Genomic DNA, 5,711 nt, shown 5'->3' with positions numbered 1-5,711 from the left:
ACCAGCCCAGAGATGGCACCACCCACAAGGAGCCTCTCCCGCTTCATCACTAATTGAGAAAATGCCCCACAACTGGATCTCATGGAGGCACTTCCCCAACTGAAGCTCCTTTCTCTGTGATAACTCCAGCTGTGTTAAGTTGACACAAAATTAGCCAGTACACAGTTTTGAAAGTTAGTATTAGAAGAAGAAGAAGAAGAAGAAGAAGAAGAAGAAGAAGAAGAAGAAGAAGAAGAGGAGGAGGAGGAGGAGGAGGCGGAGGAGGAGGAGGAGCCAGGCATGGTGGCACACACCTTTAATCCCAGCTCTCGGGAGGCAGAGGCAGGTGGATCTCTGAGTTCGAGNCCAGACTGGTCTACACAGTGAGTTCCAGGACAGCCAGGACTATTCAGAGAAACTCTGTCTTAAAAAAACAAAAAACAAAAAAAAGAGAAAGAAACAAACGAAAAAGAAGACGAACAGTAGGAAGACAACACAATTCTTGAAGATGGAAGAGAAACTGAATAATTGCATAGTAATATTAAAAATATCTAGTTTTCCACAAACAATTTAAAGACATAGAAAGATTAAAATAAATTATCGCTAATTCATAGGGAAATTTTTCACAAAAACTAACCCTAAGACATCACAGATATTTGTCTAAGTCGACAGTTTTAAAATATTCTCGTGGAGTTAAAGGAAAGCATAAACAAAAAAAATAAAAGGAAATTATGTGCAGCAGAAAATTGTTGCTACAAATATAGACTATCAATTACAAGAAAAATTATTGAAAATAGAAATTCAGGATCTGGTGAATATATTAATTGAAATAAAGATGTACTAGAAGATCTCAGAAAAGCAGAAAAGGCAATCAGTGTACTAAAATATATGTCAAATTAAGTTATTTACTTTGAAGAATAATGAGAAAAAAGAATAAAGAAAAATGAAGAGCCTGTAGTACATCATAAACCATAATACACACAAAGTGGGAATTACAGAGGAAGAGTCGCCTAGGAGATAAAGCTCTAGACATGTCTGGGACTGAGTATCTACATTGTATTGAAGTCTACATGTGGGTGACACCATGCCATTGTAGGCATAATATTTCTGTGCACTGCGCAATGGTTATTCCTGTGTTATTCAAATGCTGGTTTATCTGCCCTCCTATCTTGTTTCAATCCAGACACAGCACTGTTATTGAGTCTCTGGTCAAGTTTGTGTAAACAATTCTCACTATTAATTCTTTGCCTTGTCAACAAAAGTTGATCACCCAATGACTAGGCAAAATGGAGAATAGGGCAAGATTTCCACCAGCCAGGGAAAGGAGAGAGAGAGTGGAGGAAGTAGATTGAGCCAGAAGGAGGGACGAGAGGAATTCATAACAGTTCAGCTGAAGTATGGAAGGGCTTAAATGTAAGTATTATTGGAATTTTGGCTCCAAGTATAGAGATTACTTTAGGAGATTAAGATAGATTGGCCTGGTAGTAAAATTAAGCTTGAAATAAATCTTAGTCTGTCTTATTCTTTGGGAACTAGCTAGAAAAAAAAGCCTCCGTACTAATTTACTATATATATTTACATTAAATTATCAGTTACATTCTATGAGTGGGGTCTTACACTGAATAGAAAAGGCAAATGGAGATGAATGTCAACATGCATTGTTCTCTGATTCCTGGATGCAGTTGTAATGCTTCAAGCTCCTGCTGCCATGACTTTCCTGACATGATTGGCTTTAGCCTCAAATTGTGGGTCAACCTAAACTGTTTCTTCCTTAAGCTGCTCCTTTGGGATATTTTATCACAGCAAGGAAAGCAACTGGCAGGGGTTTGGAGACATTGCTCAGAAGTTAAGAGCACTTGTTGCTCCTGCACAGGGCTCAAATTAAGTTCCCAGAATTTACACAATGGCTCACAACCATCTGTCACTCTAGTTCCAAGGGATCCCGCTTTTGGTTGCCAAGGGCATGAGGCACATATGTAATGCATAGATATACTTGCAGGCAAAATGTTCATGTCTATAAAATGAAGTCCAAAACTATGAAAAGGAAAGTTACTAATAGAGAAGAAAATTTTATAAATGAAATAGTGGTAAAAAAAAAAATTGGCAACAGTCATGAAGATGTTCAGCTCGACAGTCCCCAAGTAGGGTGATGCAAGAAAAAAACCTGTTCATAGCGAGTTTGAGGTCAGCCTGGGTTCCATAGCACCATGTTTCAAAACCCCCAAATCTAAACTATCATTAAAAGGTATTGCAAAACTGAAGGAATGAAATTCTAGTAGACCTACTTGATAATAATGGCTACATTCTTATCTCCTTGAACAAAGCTCAAGTCTAAGTGGATCAGGGACCTCCACATAAAACCAGAGACACTGAATCTAATAGAAGAGAAAGTGGGGAAGAGCCTCAAATACATGGGCACAGGGGGAAAGTTCCTGAACAGAACAGCAATGGCTTGTGCTGTAGGATCAAGAATTGACAAATGGGACCTCACAAAATTGCAAAGCTTCTGTAAGGCAAAGGATACTGTCAAAAAGACAAAAAGGCCACCAACAGATTGGGTAAGGATCTTTACCAATCCTACATCTGATAAAGGTCTAATATCTAATATATACAAAGAACTCAAGAAATTAGACACCAGACAATCAAATAATCCTATTAAAATGGAGTACAGAGCTAAATAAAGAATTCTAAAAGAAAAAAAAAAAAAGAATTCTCAACTGAGGAATATTGAATGGTCGAAAAGCACCTAATGAAATGTTTAACATCATTAATCATCAGGGAAATGCAAATCAAAACAACCCTGAAATTCCACCTCACACCAGTCAGAATGGCTAAGACTAAAAACTCACTTGACAGCAGCTGCTGGCAAGGATGAGGAGAAAGAGGAACGAACACTCCTCAACTGTTGGTGGGATTGCATGTTGGTACAACCACTCTGGAAATCTGTCTGGCGGTTCCTCAGAAAATTGGACATAGTACTACCGGAGGACCCAATAATACCTCTTCTGGGCATTTACCCAGAAGATCTTCCAACTGGTAATAAGGACACATGCTCCACTATGTTCATAGCAGCCTTATTCATAATAGCCAGAAGCTGGAAAGAACCCAGATGTCCCTCAACAGATGAATGGATACAGAAAATGTGGTAGATTTACACAATGGAGTACTACTCAGCTATTAAAAATGATAAATTTATGAAATTCTTAGGCAAATGACTGGATCTGGAGGATATCATCCTGAGTGAGGTAACCTAATCACAAAAGAACTCACATGATATGCACTCACTGATAAGTGGATATTAGCCCAGAAGCTCAGAATACCCAAGATACAATTCACAGACCACATGAAGCTCAAGAAGAAGGAAGACCAAAGTGTGGATACTTCCGTCCTTCTTAGAAGGGGGAACAAAATATCCATGGGAGGAGATACAGAGGCTAAGTGTGGAGCAGAGGCAGAAGGAAAGACAGGACTGCCCCACCTGGGGATCCATTCAATATACAGTCACCAAACCCAGACACTATTGTGGATGCCAAGAAGTATTTGCTGACAGGAGCCTGATATAGCTGTCTCCTGAGAGGCTCTGCCAGAGCTTGACAAATACAGAGGCAGATGCTCGCAGCCAACCATTGGACTGATCACGGGGTCCCCAGTGGAGGAGTTAGAGAAAGGACTGAAGGAGCTGAAGGGATTTGCAGCCCCATAGGAAGAACAACAATATGAACTAACCAGTACCCCCAGAGCTTCCAGGGACAAAACCACCAACCAAAATGTACACATGGAGGGACCCATGACTCCAGCTGTATATGTAGCAGAGGATGGCCTTGTTGGACATCGATGGGAGGAGAGGGCCTTGGTCGTGTAAAGGCTTGATGCCCCACTGTAGGGGAATTTGAGGGGGAGAGGCGTGTGTGTGGGTGGGTGGGTGGGTAGGAGAAACACCCACATAGAAGCAGGGGGAGGGGATGGGATAGGGGTTTCTTGGGGGGAAACCAGGAAAGGGGATAACATTTGAAATGTAATTAAAGAAAATATCCAATAAAAATAAAAGAAATAAAAAGAAAAGTTGCTAAATGTAATTTGAAATGAAGAAACAGAAAGTATCAATAAAATTGAGTATTGATTATTTAAGTTTTGTATATTTTGCTCCATATTTTTATTTCTTAGTTGTTTTTAATTAGCTAATAAATTTTATTTTATTCATTAATTTGAAAATTGTAATTTAAATCGAAAAGCACATATATACATTTATGCAGGCATAAGCACATATAAATATTCAATGTGTTAACATTTATCTAAGAAAAGGATTTCAATCAAATATTGATTTTTTTCTACTCATTTACTGTTTTATGGATTTGACTTGGAACAGATGAAGTCTTTTATATAGTTGCCACACAATGCAAATTTAGAGTTGAAAGACAATCTCTGAAAGTCAAACAAATAACAAATAACAGATCTAATTTTAAGTTGTTTTTCCCAAAGATCAAATGTGGCCTCTTTTGCTTTTGTCACAAGAAAAGAAAACAGACCTGTGGGATAACAATTTTGGAATTTTGGTTCCTTTAAAAAGCATAGAAATATTATAGGAATATGTTTTTGTATTAATCCCAGGTGTAGGATATGGGACTGCTTCAGACTGTCCACAGCAGCTGACTATTATTTGCCTCAAACTCTAGCATAGCTGGGGTGTGATTTTGCAAGCTGCAGGTAGTTTCTGAGAGTGTGTGATATTTGGAATTCTGGGGACTTTTCAGAAGGTATATAAATGCTAGAGCCCCAATAAGGGGTTGTGGTGGTTAGTGGGGTTTTGATTGATTTCTGTTGGTCATGTACAAAGGAAAAACAACAACAACAAGAAATTAGCTGTCCTGACAGCGAAGGTCAAACTTGCCACAAGGAACTCGATGCCCCTAATCATCAGGACGTAATCTAACATAACATTGCCCCCTTTCCCCTCTATCCTTTTTTCTGCCCTATCTAGTATTAGGGAAAGGTGGAAGAAAAAAACCTACAACGTAACCAAAGGCCAGCAACAGGCCTATTTTCTGGTAAACACCACAAGGGAACCAAATCTGGTCAGTCTCCTACTAGAAGCCCAGGTATTAAGAAAATATAATCAGTATCTCACACTTTCTTGCTGGATCAAAGGATAATTTCAGTGACTCTTTTTATATAAACCTGCCTAAGAGTTTGGGATGCAAATTTAACCACTCAGAGGAGCAGATAGGAAATATTAGTCTCATTCTTAGAGAAGACTGAATGCCTCTCTTTCAGCACTCACTGATTAGCTAAAGCTCTTCATCTATGGGGCAAAATCATGTGGAATTTCCCATCAACACTGGAATACTAGTAGAGGTTTCCATTATGCTATTCTTGTTCATACAACTATTTTGTTGAGATTTCATGGGTGCATTTTCCCTGTTGTATGTAGGGGACAGTATCTTAGCAGCACATTTCCTGGTCTATTGGCTTTTAAAATCTTTTCAACATCTCTTATTCAATGTCCTCAGAGGCTTAGGTATATGGGTTATGTTGCAAGATGTATCAGTTGGAGTTGAGCATCCCAAAGTAACTTTGTTTTTCATTTCGATGAGTTGTATGCCTTTGTTATTAAAAAAGAGATAATTTGGGAGGGGGACATGTCAGGAGTTGAGGGGAGATGGAGGGGAGAGAGGGAGGTAGATGCAGTGAGCATGTATGGAGTTCTCAAAAAGAAGGAAGGGAGGGAGGGAGGG

This window comes from Mus pahari, chromosome X (genome assembly GCF_900095145.1).
Source record: "Mus pahari chromosome X, PAHARI_EIJ_v1.1, whole genome shotgun sequence".
NCBI lineage: Eukaryota > Metazoa > Chordata > Mammalia > Rodentia > Muridae > Mus > Mus pahari.
This window is presented reverse-complemented; position numbering follows the sequence as displayed.